The sequence below is a fragment of the Hemiscyllium ocellatum genome, chromosome 31, assembly GCF_020745735.1.
Source record: "Hemiscyllium ocellatum isolate sHemOce1 chromosome 31, sHemOce1.pat.X.cur, whole genome shotgun sequence".
Taxonomy (NCBI): Eukaryota; Metazoa; Chordata; class Chondrichthyes; order Orectolobiformes; family Hemiscylliidae; genus Hemiscyllium; species Hemiscyllium ocellatum.
Window position 1 is genome coordinate 37,957,670 of NC_083431.1, and position 20,230 is coordinate 37,977,899.

Consider the following 20,230-nt stretch of genomic DNA (forward strand, 5'->3'; position numbering starts at 1 on the left):
GGAAAGTAACCTCAGCCTATTCAGCCTCTCCCTATAGCTCAAACCCTCCAACCCTGGCAACAGCTTTGTAAATCTTTTCTCAACCCTTTCAAGTTTCACAACATCCTTTCTATAGCAGGACACCAGAATTGAATGCAGAATTGAATCCAAGAGTGGCCTAACCAATATTCTGTATAGTTGTAATATGACGTCCCAACTGAATACTCAATGCACTGACCAATAAAGGCAAGCATACCAAATGCTTTCTTCACCAGCCTGTCTACCTGGGAGTCCACTTTCAAGGATCTATGAATATGCACTCCAAGGCCTCTTTGTTCAGCAATACCATTAAGTATATAAATTCTACCCTGATTTGTCTTTCCAAAATGCAGCACTTTATATTTATCCAAATTAAATTGCATCTGCCACTCCTTAGTCCATTGGCCCATTTGATCAAGATTCCCATTGTACTCTGAGATAACCTTCTTTGGTATTCATTACACTGCCAATTTTAGTGTCATCTGCAAACTTACTAATCATACTTCCTATGTTCACATCAAAATCATTTACACAAATGATGAAAAGCAGCAATAGTAACATAACACAACCTCCAAGAATATATCCAAACATAACTGAAGTCCCTGTTCTGAATTTATATTAATTATATTATATTATATTAATGCTCTGGAGAGTCTATCAAGACACTCATTCCCTTATGAAGTCAGTTCTGCCGAAAGTATAATTTCAACTGTCAAGTGGATTTCTCATTTGAAGTATTACTTTTCAATGTTTTAAGGATGTGGAGAGAGGATGGGGAAACAGGATAGGTTAGATTGAAGACTGTTATGAGTGAAGTTTCAGTGAAAGTGTCCATTTCCTAGTTCAAATGGCTTTACCACTCAGGTGAGTTTACATACAAAGAACACTGGCACTAATATGGCTTTTCAATCTGGCAAAAGGCATTGACCTGAAATATTTCTCCCTTCACTCTGTTGCCTGATCCACTTAGAATTTACAATCTTTCGTCTTTTACTTTGAGTAAATAAAATAGCATTAGGTTTTACAAAAATGCGATAGCAACCTGGTGAAGCTACAATGCAATGCTAAATCGCCGAAGACCCATGCTACAGAAAGAGCTAAGTGATCCCACAGGCAATGGACAAGACCAAAATACTGCACTCCTAACACATCCTAAACAATAAAGAGCAGGGTAACATTGTACATGAACAGATGCTAAAGGAGTGGAAGTAGGCCTTTTGGCCACTCAAGTCACTCAAAGGATCACAGCTGATCTTTTTTTTTGGATTCCTTATTCCCCTCTATTCCTGATCACTCTTGATTTCACTGTCTCACAAGAATCTATGCACCAATGCCTTAAAAATATTCTATATCTCCACCTCTAACATCTCTCTAAGCAGAGAGGTCTAAAGTCCTTTCAGAGAGGCAAATTCTCCTCATCTCTGTCCTGATAGGGTATCCCCCAATTTTAAGACAGTACCCCTTAAGTTTTAGACTGACCCACAAGAGGAAAATCCTATCTACATCCACTTTGTCAATACCATTCAGAATTTTATGCACTTCAATCCAGTCACTCCTTTTTTTGAACTCCCATGGAAACAAGACCAGTCTGTCCAATCTATCCTCACAACCAGTTCATTACAAGTATTAAGCTTGTAACCATCCTCTGAATTGCCTGCAAAGCATTGACATCAGTCCATAAAAATGGAGGCTAAAACTGCACGTAGTATTCAAGTTGCGATCTTGTCAATGTCCTGAATCACTGAAGTATAACATCCTTATTTTTATGTTCAGTACCTCTCGTAATAAATTATAACAACCCATCAGCCTTCGTGATTGCCTCCTGAGCCACATGCTAATGTTTGTGAATCCTACTGCAGAACACCTAAACACTTCTGCACCTCAAAAGTTTGCAGTCATCCTCTATTTAAAAATACTTCGCTTTTTCATTCTTTCTGCCGCAGTGAACATCGTATTTTCCCATATTATTCTCCATCTACCAGATCTTTGCCCACTCACTCAAGTTACCTATATCTGCAGCTTCCAAGACTTCTTTACAGCATATCTTTTTACCTATCTTTGTCTCATCTGTGAGTTTCACCACAATATCTTTCTTTTCCTCATCCAAGTCATTGATGCAAATTGTAAGAAGTTGAGGTTATAGCACAGACTGCTGCAGGATTCCTTGTTTCATCCTGCCAATCACACAAAGACCTGTTTATGCATACATATTTTCTGCCAGCCAGACAATTTTCTAACCATGCTAATATGTTTTCATTATACCATGAGCTCTTATTTTCTGCAATAACCTAGGAGATGGAGTCTTATCAAATAACAGCTGGATTATATTATAGTCATCTACAGATTCCCCTTTAACCAGACAACTCCATAAATTGGTTAGACATAATTTTTCTTCGGCTAAACCATGCTGACTCTTCATGATTACCTTGAGTTTTACTTTAAGAATACAACTTGAACATCCTTATCCTCAATCATCCCAGCAGATGAGTACATAAGAGAAAAATAGCTACAACTATCTTAGCTCAAAATGCCAAATAGATGAACCATCTTGAGGCATCTTACTCCTGAGGTATTCAACACTATGGAAATCCATCTCCAGTCAATTTCCATTATATAAAAAACAACATTTTGGGCTGTAGTTAGGAATAATTCTGCTCCAGACATAGCTGCCCCTATATGCTAACTATTCCAGTACAATTATAACAATAGCATTTAACTCACAAAATGAAATATTGCTCAGGTATGCCCTTTTCAGAAAAAGAGAACAAATCCAGGCTGGCCAATCACTGCATTCTCAACAATGTTATCAAGGGGGTCATTGGCAGTGCTATTAGCAACATTTACTCACCAATAATCTGCTAATTGATTCTCCAAGACTGTGCTGCTCAAATCCTTGTCAATGGCATGGTCCAAGGGTGGACCAAACAGCTGAATTCTAAAGGAGAGATGGGAATGGTAGCACTTGAAATCATGGCAAAATTTATAAAGCATGGCATTAAGGAGGCAATAAAAATGATATTAATGAGAATCAAGGGATTCTCCACTGATTAAAATCATAATGCGCACAAAGGAACCTGGCTACTGTGCACGAATAACTTTAGCTCCAGGTATGCTATTGCAATAAGTATGCAGACCTTCGGGAGCATTTTATTTATTCTTACATAGGTCGTGGATCTCACCAGTGGGGCCAGCGTTTATTGCCCAAAAACTAACAGCCTCAGCCATTACATAGTGAAATTACATGTCAATCATATTTCATGACTTTGAAGTTAGATGTAGGCCAAACCAGATAAGGATGGCAGATTTACTTCCCTAAAAGATATTAATGAATCAGGTGGGCCTTTACAATAATCATTTCATGATCACTATTAGAGATAACATTTTCGTTTTCATCCATTGCATTTGAATTCAGCCAGATACAAAGATACAATTTGAATCTCCACCCTGAGACTATTAGCTCAGGATTTTAGATTACTTGTCTCGTGACTACTCCATTATCACCATGACATTGTCTGCTCACTAATTCCAACACAGCTGACTCTGAAGGAATTGCCCAGGAAATTTAATATTCCATTGGGTGTTTCCTGTGTACCTGGAGCCCTTTGAAAAATGTAGAGTTCCAACTCAATTTTAATGATTCTGAAAGACAAGTTAAAGGTTCAAACATAAGTCCAATTCCAATCCTAGTCAACTGTTAAGGTGAATCGGTCTGATTTTTATTGACCATCCCTACTAAACCCCACCAAACCTTGACACCTCCAGTGATATCCCTCACTTTAGCACAACAACAATTCTACCCTCCCTTCAACAGTTCTGCTGGAAATAACCTATTTTATTATGTAGTTATTGTCCAAGGTTTGCTTGGAAGCATTAGCTTTCGGAGTGCTTCTCTTTCATCAGGTGATTGTGGAGTAGAAGATTGTAAGACACAGAATTTATAGCAAATTCTGTAACTGAAATTATATAATGAAAAAGACCTGGATTGTTTGTTAAGTCTTTCATCTTTTAGAATGAACATGTTGGTTTCAATTCTTATATGTAAATCGTAGAACTTTTTTAAAGGTAGAGAAAAAAAGTTCTGTTAATAACAATGATAAATACTACGCCTTTACATACAAACAAGTCTACCCTTAATCTTTCCACAGATTTTGATGACCATGATTATGGTGGGCATGATGTGGAGGTGCCAGTGTTGGATTGGGCTGGACAAAGTTAAAAACCAGGTTATAGCCAACAGGTTTATTTAGTTAAAAATCACACAACACCAGGTTATAGTCCAACAGGTTTAGTTGGAAGCACACTAGCTTTCGGAGCGACACTCCTTCATCACAAAACTTTTTTTAAAAAGTTGCATTCTTGGGTTAGCTGTTAACAATGGTGATAGCTAGACAATATGTTGAAGGTGTTAGCCCCTGTGTTCTCTGTCTATGACCTGATGTTTAGATTGTTATCTCACTTTTTAGATTAGAATCAAGCTAAACATCAGGTCATAGACAGAGAACACAGGGGGCTAACACCTTCAACATATTGTCTAGCTATCACGATTGTTAACAGCTAACCCGAGAATGCAACTTTTAAAAAAAGGTTTTGCGATTTACACATGAAAGAAGTTAAACTATCACTATCACTGTATTCTAACAGATGAAAGGCTTAACAGATAATCAATTTTTCAATGCATAATTTCAGTTACATCACATTGCAAATTTTTGCTATAAATTCTGTGTTACGATCGAGCCCTCCACTATCACCTGATGAAGGAGCATCGCTCCTTGGACCACATCCCTCTAAACATAGAGGTTTAAAAAATCATGAGGGGCATGGATATATTAAATAGAAAAGGTATTTTCCTATTCATATATCCATTTAGATGCCTTTTAAGTGTTCTCAGTCAAATGAGTAATCCCAGGTCAACATTTTGATATTTTGGGGTGACATTGGTGTAGTCATGGAGTCATAAAGTTACTGAGTCATAGAGATGTACAGCATGGAAACAGACCCTTCGGTCCAACTTGTCCATGCTGACCAGATATCCTAAAGTAATCTAGTCCCATTTGCCAGCACTTGGACCACATCCCTCTAAACATAAAGGTTTAAAAAATCATGAGGGGCATGGATAGATTAAATAGAAAAGGTATTTTCCTATTCATATATCCATTCAGATGCCTTTTAAATGTTGTAATTGTATAAGCCTCCATCATTTCCTCTCACAGCTTATTCCATACATGCACCACCTGTACCATGGAAAGGTCGCCCTTTAGGTTCCTTTTAAATCTTTCCTCTTTCACCTTAAACCTACGCCCTCTAGTTCTGGACTCATCACCCCAAGGAAAAGACCATTTCTATTTAATTTATCCATGCCCTCATGATTTCATAAACCTCAATAAGGTCAACCCTCAGTCTCTGATGCTCCAGGGAAAAAAGCCCCAGCATATTCAGCCTCTCCCTACAGCTCAAACCCTCTGACTCTGGCAACATTCTTGTAAATCTTTTCTCAACCCTTTCAAGTTTCATAACATCCTTCCAATAGGTCTTTGGAAAAGATTAGTTTTGAGTATTTGTCAATCTTTCAGTAAAAATTAGAAATGATCTATCACTGAGTGATGCTTTAATTGCTCAGATTATTATCTTAATCCATGTTGTATTACGTCTCGTGGTCAGTATACTTTATAGAGACACAATATGCCAGTATACCTTTAAAAGGCATGTACAGGACATCATCATTATATCACTAAATGTGGCCTCTGTGTATGAACATGATATACTCATCTTACCTTCAATTATTTCAAACATATTCTACTGGAATGTTACAATCAGTATAAGTGGTACAAGCAGTAGAATCATAGAAGCAGTAGACATTTGTATGGACTTCAGAAGGCCTTAGGTAAGGTTCTGCATGATAGACTAGTCTGTAAGTTATAGAGCACATAGGATCCACAGAAAACCAGCCAACTGCATACAAAACCGACATAGAGGCGGCACTGTGGCTCAGTGGTTAGCACTGTGGCCTCACAGCACCAGGGACCTGGGTTCAATTCCACCCTTGGCCGACAGTCTGAGTGGAGATTGCATATTCTCCCAGTGTGTGCGTGGGTTTCCTCCGGGTGCTCCAGTTTCCTCCCACGGTCCAAAGATGTGCAGGTCAGGTGAATTGGCCATGCGATATTGCCCATAGTGTTAGGTGCATTAGTCAGAGGGAAAATGGGTCTAGATGGGTTACTCTTCGGAGGGTTGGTGTGGACTTGTTGGGCTGAAGGGCCTGTTTCCATACTGTAGAGAATCTAATCTAATCATGACAGCAGGAGACAAAAGGTGGTGGTAGAGGGTTGTTCAGACTGGAGGCCTGTGACCAATGGTGTGCCATGAGGATTGGTGCTGGGTCCACTGTTGTTCACCATTTAAATAAAGATTTGGATAAGAATACAGAAGACATAGTTACTAAGTTTGTGAATGACACCAAAATTGGTAGTATAGTGGACAGTGAAAAAGCTGAAAATGTGTTGCTGGTTAAAGCGCAGCAGGTCAGGCAGCATCCAAGGAACAGGAAATTCGACGTTTCGGGCATAAGCCCTTTATCAGGAATGCTTATGCCCGAAACATCGAATTTCCTGTTCATTGGATGCTGACTGACCTGCTGTGCTTTATCCAGCAACACATTTTCAGCTCTGATCTCCAGCATGTGCAGACCTCACTTTTTACCCTGGACAGTGAAAAAGGTTGTCTAAGAGTAGAACGAGATCTTGATTAACTGGGCCAGTGGGCTGAAAAATGATAGATGGAGTTTAACTTAGATAAATGCAAGGTGTTGCATTTTGGGACAACCGGGGAGGACATACACAGTTAATGGTCTGATCCTAGGAAATATTGTTAAACAGAGAGACCTGAGGGAGCAGGTACATAATTCCTTGAAAGTGGCATCACAGGTAGACAGAGTGATGAAGAAGGCATTTGGCACACTTGCCTTCATTGGTCAGAGTAATGAGTAAAGAAGTAAGAACATCATGTTACAACTGTATTGGTAAGGCCATGTTTGAAGTACTGCATACAATTCTGGTCACCCTGCTGTAGGAAGAATGTTATTAAACAGGTATGGAAACAAAAAAGATTTGCCAAGGATGTTACTAAGATTGGAAAGTGGTGCTATAAGGAGGCTGGTTAGACAGATTTTTTTCTCTCAAGTGTAGGAGGTTGGGGTGACCTTATAAAAATCATGAGGAGCATAGATAAGGTGAGTAGCCAAGATCGTTTCCCCAGGGTAGGGAAGGCCAAACCTAGAGGGCATAACATTAAGGTGAAAGGGGAAAGATTTAAAATGGACCTGAGGGGCAACTTCTTCACACAGAGGGTGGTTCATATATGGAACAAGCTGCATTGGAAGTGGTGGAGGCAGGTTCAATGACAACATTTAAGAGACATTTGGACATGTACATGGATTGGAAAGGTGTAGAGGAATATGAGGTGTAGAGGTGTATGGAAAATGGGACTACTTCAGTTTAGGAAACCTGGTTGACATGTACAAACTGGGCTCAAGGGCTTATTTCCATACTCTATGTTACATTTTATTATCTTAATATTATCCCGGGTACCTATGCATCTAAAAAATGCAATGTAAGTGTATAACAGTTGTAATAAACATTTGTTACCTTTTTCAATACAGCAAAATACATTCCTAGTATTTTATATTATGGAAGACATTAATATCTCTGCCAAGTCCGGTAGGCCAATAGACTGGAGGTAAAATCACATCAAGGTAACAATAGTGGCTGACTACAAAAGAATCTAATATCTTGGTGGTAGATATTAGAGAACTAATTGAAGACCATGACAAGACTATGGCTTTAATGAGAGGTGTTCCATGCTGTTTCGCTTGCAGAGAGGTGTTGCCAGAATGTTTCAGACAAGCAGTTGGTAAACAGCTTGTGGGTTCTCCCTTTTTAAAATGAGACAAAAGAATCATGAGTGGAGGAGGGGAGTAGTCATGGCTCACACAGTTGCAAGGAGGCTTTTAATTTGGCTTTCTGTTAGAAGATTTCTGCTGGCTGCAGAAAGCTGCTAGAGTGAAGTCTTAGACATAAGGCTTCCTCTTAAAAATTTTCGACATTTTTTCTAGAATTCTTCTAGACTGGACAGAGAGATAGTAAGTGAGAATAATTCCCATTTGTTGATCTGTATTTTTGCCAAAAGTTGTGTTTATGGGCTGCTGCCTACAATAGTTGATGTTTAAATAATACATTATCTTGTTAGGTATTCCAAAGGGTAAAGTTATGCTAATTCTTTTTTATTTGTATTCCAACTGTGTTGTAAGTATAAAGTTTCATGAAGTGTTTTGATTAAAACTTAGTAGTGAATCAATTGAATCACATATGAAACACGACACCTATACTTGTATTTGAATAAATATTGAAGTTAGGGTCCATGACAATCATAAGATTGATAAAGTAGCAATCTTCCACAATAGTTGCGGAGTCTATGTTCTTAAAGAAGATGCTGTTCCAGTTTCACTGACACAAAGTTAAGGACTTATTTTTTTTAAAAAAAGAAAATTTACTCTTTTTAACTGTTTAAACTGATACTGTTCCAACATTTTTAACGAACGCTTAGATAGCAGAAACCTCATTTGAGATTGGGCATCCAGTGAAACCTTTACTGAACTACAACTATTTAAAACAACTTTTGCAATTTGTTTTACTGATCAAGCAATGGATGATCAAAGCAGAAAAGGTCTAAATATCCTTTGGCAAGGAGGAGTTTCACAAAATTAAGGCAATGAGAAAGATCCATAAAAGCTATAGATTATAGAAAATCAGTTCAATGTATGATGTGACTTTGGGATTGACAAACTCAAATGCATGTCATATAGACAGAAACCCCAAAAGTCTATTGACCAGTTTTTCCTGAAAATGCAGCTGGAAAATGACTTTTCCAAAACAGAACTGTCAAAGAGGCTCATCGAGATAGTCATTGCTTCCATAACAATTAAAGCCCTCAGAAAGGACATTATGATCCAGTGAAAGGGCCATACCATTGACATATTACTTGAGGTTTGTCATAGCTGCCTAAAAGCTATACAACTTTTCTTGATAACTGTACAGCATGTGCTACAAAATACCATTGGGCTCACAAGTGCAAGAAATCTGGTTCCAAAAGCCAAGCTAGAGCCCAGAACAAAACACAGATAACCAATAAGACTATGTGACATTACACCAGCAACACAAGAGCTGTTAAGAAGGTATACAAATACAAACATAACAGTAATATTCAAAGTCAACCAGGTGTACGGCAATTTTTTGAACATTACCAACCTTCCCACATCCTAAAAAGGCAGATTGACATACAATAAAACCTAAAATCAACTCAGAAGCTAGCGTCACTATATTACCAATATGTACCCTGAATGACATTTATATCAGCCAGTGGTGTGACATGATATAGCTTTTGAGACCCCATCTAACAGTGTATTTGTGTCATTTTTCCAGTCTACTCCCCTTTTAAGGTTTGTCCTAAGTCAGTATGTCTAAACTCTGAGATGTGGACTACAATAATATTTGTGTTATTTAAATGTAACACAAATGACACCTGTGGTTGAAGATCTCTGGTGGGGCTATTTACAGCTAAACTAACATATAGAGTGAACACCAATCAACAAGCTCAGTTTAACTTTCCAAACTCCTTTACCTGGTAGATGCTAATAGTCCAGAATTGACAGGATTATCAGTATATTCAAATATCAGAAAACAAAAAAAAATACAGATGCAGTTGCGGAAATATGAAACAAAAAACCCCCAGAAATTGCTGGAAAACCCCAACAGATCTGACAGCATCTGTGGGAAGCAAGCACTGTCAATGTTTCAGGTCCAGTGGCCCTTCTTTAGAATTGGGTGCATGTGGCTGGTTTCCATGGACAGTCCCCTGGCATCTGGTTTTCAGTGTGGAAGTTGTTTGGAATATACGGTGACAATATAATGCAGAACCTATTGGCTCACTTGGCTAAAAGACTTTAAACCCATAGGAGCAGAAAACCTAAGCACGATAAATCTTGTCAATTATTCTTCAAATGTTATCCTTGATGTTGGGAATGCAGGACACAATAACTTATTCTGCATTTCTTATAATGCTCCATCCAGTCACAATAATCTATTTCTTAGAACTTTATGAGAAATTCTGACTACTCTTAATTGATATTGTGCAAGATGATTCTGCAACTGATGTCTCAAGTCAGTGGATCCAATGTGCAGTTGTCACTATGGCCAAGTTTCTCGTTCTGAGCTATTGTTAAGAAAATGATGACCAACTAAGCTTGGTGTGTCAAAGGAATTTTCTTTTGTTAATCTGAACAAATCTGCTGCCAATAGGAATCAAACTCTAACGAAGCAGAACTTTTGAAAATGATTGAGATCTGCATTGCATAGATTGTACAGCATTAAATATTTCAGTCACAATAATTTCACTAATTCCCATGATATTTTATGGCATTTTAGGTGCTTTGCTGTTTACTTTAGAATTACCTGATTTATACTATCAGATTATTTAGAATTTTTTGAAAAGCTTGAATTAACTAGAATAAGCGAATAATATTTTTAAGACGCGTATATCTATCCTATAGTTAATCCACCTTTTTGGTTATAACTATATGGACACCCGGTCTATGAGAGCTGTGATTGCTTCACTGAAAAGATAATGTTAGCAAGCATCAAGTACAGGTAACTGGAAACCACATTTCTTTCTGAGTTATAAAGATTTTTCCCCAATAAATTATTCCATTGAGGAACTATGCTAATCAGAATCTGCAGGATTGAATTGTAATTTGTCAAGATGCACTTCCTGCAAATACTTCTCCTTTCTGAAAATGTCAGAAAGGAAAATCATCACTTTTACTATGAAATGTTTAAATATAAATACAAATGGTCATTTTATACTCCCTCAGAAGATTATTTATGAGATTGGACTTTTGAGTGACCTTGGATATTACAGTCCTCAAAACTATCAAAACATTGCATGATCAAGAAACTACAGACGAGGGCTATGTTACTTGAATTAAAGCAATATATTTGTGAATGACTAACATTTGACTATAAGAAGTCTGTAGAAGACTGAAATAAATGAACATTTATGTATGGCAGGATTTGCGGTTCATAATACAACAATGTGTTAATGCTTTAAATTGTAACTTGTGAAATAGAGTTTAAAACAATCTGTTAGTACCTAAATCAGAGAGTAGTTCTTAGTACTGTAAGAAAACATAGTTGGAATACTTTTTGTTCAATCCAGAAAAAAGTTTAATATTGCTGTTCTTGTGTCTGTGTTTCAAAATGAGTTATTAAGCTCCGGTCTTTTGCCCGATCGGTTTATTTTTCAATCATGCCATATCTAGAGACTTCAAGAGTTCTACCAACTTAGGAAACATTATAAACTATTGTTGCAATTGCACATTCAATGCTTCAGGTCTTGATTGTTGGGTGTTTGTGCCCAAAATGAAGGTTAGCATTTAGTAAGTTGTTGATGAGGATTTTCAATGGTACTTTGGAGTACTTTGGGCCTTGCTTATAAATTGTGGAAAAAATATCATTGACTGGGTTCAAATAGCACACTTCTTGGAGTTAACTTGTTGAATCTAGTTATTACTGAATTGATCAGGAATCTTGCTTTACCAGTGATGGAAAGCTTGAACTCTCCTGGGAAGGTTTAATTTTGGCACGCTTGATGATACAACAGAGAATAACAGATGGAGTTTTTTTGTGAAAACCAATTGAAAATCCATCTGGACATTGACTCCATCTATACCCTGGGAGATTTCACCCATTATATTTATTTATATCTCACTAGTACAGCAGTAAAGTCCACAACACTTTAAAATGATTTGGAATGCATAATCTATTTTCTTTTGAAATGCTATATGGTCATTTAACCAACCAGCACTTTTTGATCATTTCAATTTTGAGTTTTCTGCTCGAGATTAATATATAGTTGTAGCATAGATACAGTGGAATATAGTACCTTTTCAATTTTTTGTATGTTTTTACAGATTTCAATCATGTATTCACCAGTTTCTCGTTTCACGATTTCTTTGTGCTAGTTAAACCATCCAATATAAAATGTATAGAAAACAATTCTACAGCATCTGTGAATATTGGTCTGCAATACTATGTTATATAAATTGCGTGGAATCATAGTTAATTACATTGTATATCTGAAGTTCGAAACATAACCTTGTTTCTTGATTAAATGTTGGAAAATTGTGTCCTGATACATAAATAAATTGATTTACATTCATGGGTTGCAATAAAAGTTGGTTGAAATGGGATTATGATTTTTAGCAGTTTAAGTTTTGATGCTTCTAAAAGCCAGAAATTGTGCTATTAACTGTAGGCACAATAAGTAGTGGGAAAACCAATTTCAATCTACAGGTAGTTCTGCACCAGAGACAAAAGAAGCTTATAATCCTACATAGACTAAAAGACTGTATGTACTGGATATAGTGCAACATCTCAAAATGTTTATGTCGGCAGTATTTTTACCACAAGCAAGACAAGTGTAATGGTAATGTGATCACAACCAGTGTCTTCTTCAAATCCAATTCTTTCTGACACCCTTACATACCATGTTTCAAAAGTTCTAAATCAATCAATATTCTGAGACAACATTATGGTATCTGTCAACACAAAGGGTCAAAGTGGTTCAAGGAAAGGATATACCACTGGTTCCACCTCCCCAACCACCATCTTAGTGTTTCTAAATCTTGGCAGCAAATAAGACTGACTGACTACTGTTGTCCACATCCTGACAACAAATTGACAAATGCAATTGGGTGATCGACTATTCTTTCTCAAAATTGTATACGTTTATCCAGAAATTTGAAGTAATGTGCAAACTTGTTGATACACAACTGTAAACATACACGCATCAGCCCTTTTAAAATTCTATCAATCTCAGATTAGGCAATATAATTAAACTTTAATTCTAATCAATTTCTTCTCTTATTTTGATTTTGAAGCATTGCAATTTTAATGTTTTTAGTTACTTGTCACTGGTCGATTGTTATTTGATCACTGTAACCAACTACAAATCACAAGTATTTCACTCTCGCCTGTCCAACCTGCTAATGGGAAAATAATTTATGTACAATTCCAGGGAAGTACCAATAATTGACTGTGGACTAGCAGACGTGCTTTCTACTCTAGTTTCAATATGCCTTTATGAGATTGTAATTTTCAAGGGAAAATAGAATATCAATCATCTGCATTTTGAAATTTGCTGTCAGGACATGGACAACATTAGTTGATGTGATGTAATGAAATATACTGGTAATCTGCCAGTATCATCTATCATACTTCTGTTAGCTCCCGTAACATAAATATGAAGAATTCAATTAACTTTTATCAGAGCTTCCAATATCTACATTCATATGTTTCAATCACTGGCACTTATGTGTTTGGCTCAAGCTAAGTATTTCAAATGTTCTGTAGCATATTTTCCTCAGTGTGGAATGCTATGACAGAACATAACTCAGTGGACTGGAGGTGGTCACATGCCATGATATAGTGGTTAGGTACATTGCACATCTACTGCAAGTCATAACAAAATGGTAAGCAACCTTGTTGTGAACCTCCGACTGCCGAAGAATGTGGTGGCGGATCTTCTCTCTAGGCTATTGTAGCCCTTTATCTGGAGTGAATATCTCTCTGTATGTTACATGGGTGCCACTGTTGACTAAAATACACTGGGAAAATAGATTAAAAGATATAATAGTAGTTAAGCAATGGCAAATATTTAAGGAGATGTTTCATGATTCGCAACCAAGAAATATTACATTAGGTGAGAATTGCTCTACATCTGTGGCAAACTAAGGTGGCTAAGATCCAACTTGAAAGAAAATATTTGTCATGCTGCAAAGGCTAACGGGAGGCCAGAAGATTGGAAAAATGTGAGAAACCAGCAAAGAACGACTATTTAAAAATGGAGAAACTAGATTTACAGAGTGAAGGAGTAAGAAATATAAATTTATGCAGTAAAAATATCTTCACATCTATTAAATGGAAGCAAGTAGCTGAATTAAATCATAGACCCTTAAAAGGATGACACTGTGGAATCAATCATGGGAAAGAAGAAAATGGCAGAAACCTTGAAAAAATATTTGCATTGATCTTTATGGTAGGATACACTAAAAGTGTCCCAATAATAATAGAAAATGTAATGCCTTGTTCAGGAAAAGAGGAAAATAGCAAGTAGGAAACTACAGGGCAATTAGCCTGACCTTGACATTAGGAAAATGCTGGAATCTAGTATTTAAGAAACAGTAGCAAGATATTTAAAACAAAGTCAAAATGATTTTATGAAAGTAAATTTTTTTCACAAGTTTATTTGAATTCTTTGAAGCTGCAACAGGTAGGGTGGATAGAGGCAAATCAGATGTAGTGCATTTGGATTTCTAAATTACTTTGATAAAATGCCACATAAAAGGTTACCATACAAAATAAGACATCATGTTATTGAGGGTAATAAAGACACAGGATTGGCTACCTAACAAAAAACAGAGGCTTACAACCTCATTTTGGGGTGCCACAGGGATCAATGTTGAGGGCGCAACAATTTACAATTTATACAAATGAGTTTGGTGAAGGGATAGATTATATTGAAGCAAAATTCACTGATGACAGGAAAGCAAATTTTCAGGAAGTCATAAAAAGTCTGCAAAAGGATATAATTAAGTTAAAGGATGGAGTATAATGGAGGAAAAGTTAAAGCTATCCACATTGGTAAGAATATAAGGTCAGAATATCATTTAAATGGAGAAAGACTGCAGAAAGCTACAGAACAGAGATTCTGGACATTGTTGTATATGAAAACCAGAAGTTAGCATTTAGGTACAGCAGGTGGTTGAGGAAACAAATGGAACCTTGGCTTTTCTTGTAAGGTAATTTAGATCCCATTGAACCATTTTAGATAGATCTCTTTTGATTCAGTCCTCTGATGAATATTGGTTGCTGCAAAAGAAAAGTCATCTGAGGGGACTGAAATTTGATGTTCTCGCTCTGCATAACATCTATAAGTAATCTATAATTTTACAGATAAAGCATTCTTTTGTCATAGTTGGGAACTGCTTGTGCTTGTGAGACCTTTTTTCAAAGAACTGGTACAGACCTTTAGTATCTACAATTTGGCTTATGCTTTGTAAGATTGTCATGATATCTTTAGAATATTTATATCATACATTATGGAGAGATTCTTTTGTTCTCCTGTGATAAGGTTATTCTTCTGCATTCAGGATTTATTTGTGATTCTTTAATATGCCGGCTTCTAACACAAACAGAATAGCTTTCTCCAAAGTTGTATCGTAATTGGGATGCAATTAATTTGACAAAGGCTCAACAATAATTCTATCTAAAATTTTGTCTGTTATGACTTCTAATTTCAAAGCGCTACGGTTACGTTCAAACAATTGGTCACTTTCAGAAAATATACAGAAGTAGGATGGAGTTTCAAAGCAACAAAATGTCAAAGTTTGGAACTAGGAACTTTTGGAGCTTTTGAAAATAGGAACTGTGCTTATTTTCTTCGGAAATATGAACCAGAAAATGAAGTTTAATTTTTTTTTGACAACTTAAAGGAACTAGACTTGTATGGTGTTCATTTTCTGCAACAAATTTTGATACTTTTTTACTGGTCACACATATCTTTTGGGGGAAGAAAAACAGCAACTAACCACAAATAAAATTTGAATTGATTTAAAGTAGCAATTTGCTGTGAACTGAAAGAAGACAAAGCATTTAGGATACAAATGTTCTCTCTAAGTCTTTTTGTCTCTCTGTCACTCTCGCTCTCTTTGTCTGAAAAATAAATAACACACAAGCAAAAGAAATAAAATGTTTAATTTAAAAACCTAAGTTCAACTGTCTAGACCCAATTGAAGATTGCCACAGTCAACAACATGATATCATTGCCAAAACTTAAAAGAAGTATTGATTGGACTTGGATCCACAAATGTTAAATGAATTTTTCCACACACAAGATTCCTAAATAGACAGTTTGTCTCATGTATCAGTCTTGTGTGAATGAATGTGTTTATGTTTAAATCTGAAGTTAATAGTTCAAGTTTGCATATTAGCAATTAATAATCTGGTTTTGACATATATTAGAGAACAGGATTATTACAGTAAATTTTTTTGTTTTCTTGTTCATTGATGGAGTCTGGTATGAATTTCTCTTATCTGAAACAGTAGTAACAGTTAGGCACTCGTCTTCCTAGAGATTAAATTGGTTATATTTTTGTAGAATGGGGGACCTAGGGGTGCAGGTGCATAATTCTTTGATTTTGTGTTACATATAGACAGGGTAGCTAAAAAGCCTTTTGGCACACTTGCCTTCATTGCTCTGTCCTTGATTATGGGAGTTAGCAAGTTGTGTTGAGATTGTACAGGACATTGGTGAAGCCTATTCTGGAATATTGAGTCCAGTTCTGGTTACCCAGTCATAGGAAGGATATTATTAAGCTGGAGAGGGTTCAGAAGAGATTTACCAGAATGTTGTGTTATAAAGGAAGACTGCAGAGGCTGGGACTTTTTTCACTGGAGGTCAGAAAGTTGAGAGGTAACCTTATACAAGTTTATAAAATAATGACAGGTATAGATAGAGTTAATGGTGGTTGTCTTTCCCTAGGATGGAGGATTCCAAGACTAGGCGGCACAATTTAAAGTGAGAAGAGAAAGATTTAAAAATGACATGGGGGCAAATCTTTTTACACAGACAGTAATTTGCACGTGCAATGAACTTCCTAGGGAAGTAATGGATGCGGTACAATTACAACTTTTAAAGGACATTTGGATAAGTACATGAATAGGCAAAGTTTGGAGGAATATGAGCAAGGAGCAGGCAGGTAGAACTAGTTTAGTTTAGGATTATGTTTGGCATGGGCTGGTTGGACAAAGTGTCTGTTTCTGTGCTGTATGACACACTTGTGATGATTCATGGAATAGTGTGACTTTATTTCCAGAATACTATTTTTACCAGGTTCATGATAAACATTTGCGGGCCCATTATATGATGTTTGTACATAGGCAATGTGAGATTAGACATGGAACAATTGGTGAGGACATGGGGACTATGATTCATTGCACTGGAGGGAGGGGGGGGGGGGTGGTTTAGAGCAGTGAACCGGGGAATGGAGGTGGTGCGGCAGAGGGCTGTCTGAATGATGGAGGGAGGAAAAGCACATGGTACGAAATAGGTGGACAAGTGGGAAACTCACGAGTGGAATGTCTCCTCATCTGAGCAGATGCAGCCGAGGTGGAGGAATTGGGAGAATGGTTTAGAGTTCTTGCAGGATACTGGGTGGGAGGAGATGTGGAGATGTAATTGCGATAGTTATGGTAGTCTGTGGGTTTGTAGTCGACGTCCGTCTGGACACTGTCGCCGGAGATGGAAATGGAAAGATCAAGAAAGAGGATCGAGGTGTCGGAGATGGACCAAGTGAATGTGAGGGCAGGGTGGAAGTTATGGTCCCTGCAACCAGAAAAGATGCGAAATCTGCCAGTACACCACCCCTCACACCTCCATCAGAGCCCCAATCAGTCCTTCCAGGTGAGACAGAGGTTCACCTGCCTCTCTTCCAACCTAGTTTCCTTCATCAGGTGCTCCCAATGTGGTCTTCTCTACATCGGGAAGGCCGAATGTAAACTTAGGGAACGGCTCATCGAGCATTGCAGCCAGGTCTGCCCATTTAAATTCCTCTTCCCATTCCCTTTCCAACCTGACCATTCTTGGCCTCCTCCATTTCCAAAACAAACCACAATGCCTATTGGAGGAACAACATTTTATTTTCAGTCTGGGGTCCCTACAGCCCGAAGGACTCAACAGTGAGTTCTCCAATTTCAAATAACCTCCCTCCCATCCCTACAATTCCTACGCAGCCCCTCCTCTTCCCTGCCACTGCTCCCTGCCACCCACCGGATTCATTCCTCCTATTGACCAACCAGGTCGTACTATCTAACTGTCTTCACCAATCCCCACTTCACCACCCTGCCTCTACCACCCCTTTTATCTACAGCTCCCTCACACACACCCCCAGTCCTGAAGAAGGTTACACCCAATACATAGTAGGTTGATAGGTAGAACACGTGAAATTTATGCATCATTGTCAAAGGAGGTTTTGATGGAAAATGTTAAAAAAAAGTCTATTCTGGATGCACAAATTATTTCCTGAAGCATACAAGCTTAAGTTTCAAAATCTATGAAAGAGCCTGAGCAAACCTACATTGAATATATAAGGATAAAGCAAAATAATGTTGATCAGTGGAAACAGATATTAGGAGCAAATACCATGTATGAATATTTCAGGGAGCTCATTCTCATAGAACAATTAAAAATACTCTCTACCTTTAGTAATTCAAAATGACATTGAAGACCAGAGGGTAGCAACCGAGACAGGAATGTCTGACAAGTACACCTTGGTCAATAAAATTAAAACTTTCTTCCATAATCTCAATAAAACTGAGAAGGATACAAATTTGGAGATTGAAAAGATGATAAGAAGCCAACCTGGGAAAGGGACAGCGGGGAATGTCCAGAAAGGATGGCACTATGGGTTGAAATGAGAGCCAGAGGCCTAAGTACAGAAGAACTTTGATTATCCAAAGAATACAGGTAGGGAGTATTTCATACAGTTAATCGAATTCCAGATAATCAATTTCCGTATAATTGAATGCTGGATAACATAGTTTAGTCAAACATCAGGACCTTGCAATCTTGCCGGAAAATCTGATATTCAGATAATCGAATGCCGGATAATCAAGGTTCCTCTGTATTTCCATGTAACGAAGTGGAAAATTGTATTGTCTGAATGCTGGAAATTGTCATGGAAGCTCATCAGTCATAATGGGGTTTGCAAAGTGAGTTAGAAAAGGAAACCTATAAAGAAAATACCAGGTCAAATTGTAGCTTTATCTGCAACTATAGATCAGAAGGTAAACAGCACTGAAGTGCTTGAAACATGAATAAAATAGATGAGATACATAAACGATTTTTGTCAAAATTAAGGTAATTCCATATGCTTCAAGTGATGTGGCCAAACTCATAATGATATTAAAGGACACAGGAGCTCCTGAAACTAATTTACAAGAGAAGGATCTAATTTTTCCTCCAGAGGATTCCTTGAATGCCAAAGCTACAATATACATGTAAACATATACCAAGTTCTTTGTAGAAAGTGTGCTGAATTTGTATTTTGCTGTATGGAAAATTGCTAGAAGAAATTATTGAGGAATTACCCATAGATGGATTTGATTTACTGGAGGAACGATTGTAAACTGCCTATTATTGCAGAAAATCCAAATGATATTAAAGGGACTAAACACTTACAGGTACAAATTCTGGGTGGTTTTCTATTTCATGGTAAGGCTAAACAATGGCTAAACAAAGTCCATCACTACAGGTCAAAATAATACCATAACCACATGACAGAGTAGTCAAATTTTTTTTAAGGATGACGATAATACCAAACAATTGTTTATTATGTCTTCTCTAATTGAGTCTCAGAAAATAGATTCAAAGTTAATCAAGTTAACACAATTAGCTCACACTGAAGTCAATGGCTGAATGAGTTCTGCAGCATTACTATCCTAAAACCAGAGTTGCAGGACCTGAGTCCACCTGGCCTTCTAGCAAATTACAACAACAACGTGATATCATAGTCAAAACAAACTATGAGGAAAGTCATCTCATTCAACCCATTTGTATTTGGTCTTTAGTCCACAAACGTTATGTGTTTTTTGCTTCTATTTTCCATTCTATTTTTAAAAGGATTATGTATATCATTTGTCTGTCCACCTCAGATATGAATGAATATGTGTGTTGAGCCAAAGTTTATATCAATAACTAATGGTCTGTTTTGCCACATTCAAGGATAAGTCTATTGTAATAAAAAACATTCTGTTTCTTGTTCATTAATGAAACCCATGCTGAGTTCATTTTATCTTACCTAATGGTACCAGCCAGACATTAACAATCTACAGATTAAATGAGTTATATTTCAAACTTGTGATGATCTGTTGAATAGAAGGGTTTGATTTCCAGTAGGGTGGTAACACTGGTAGTGTTCAAGTCCCATTTGGTCTAGAGGTGTGCAATACCATTTCTGAATATCCTGATGAGAAAATATTGAGAAAGATGATTATATAATAAAACTATCAATATTAGAAAAGATACCCAGGACACGTTTACCTGG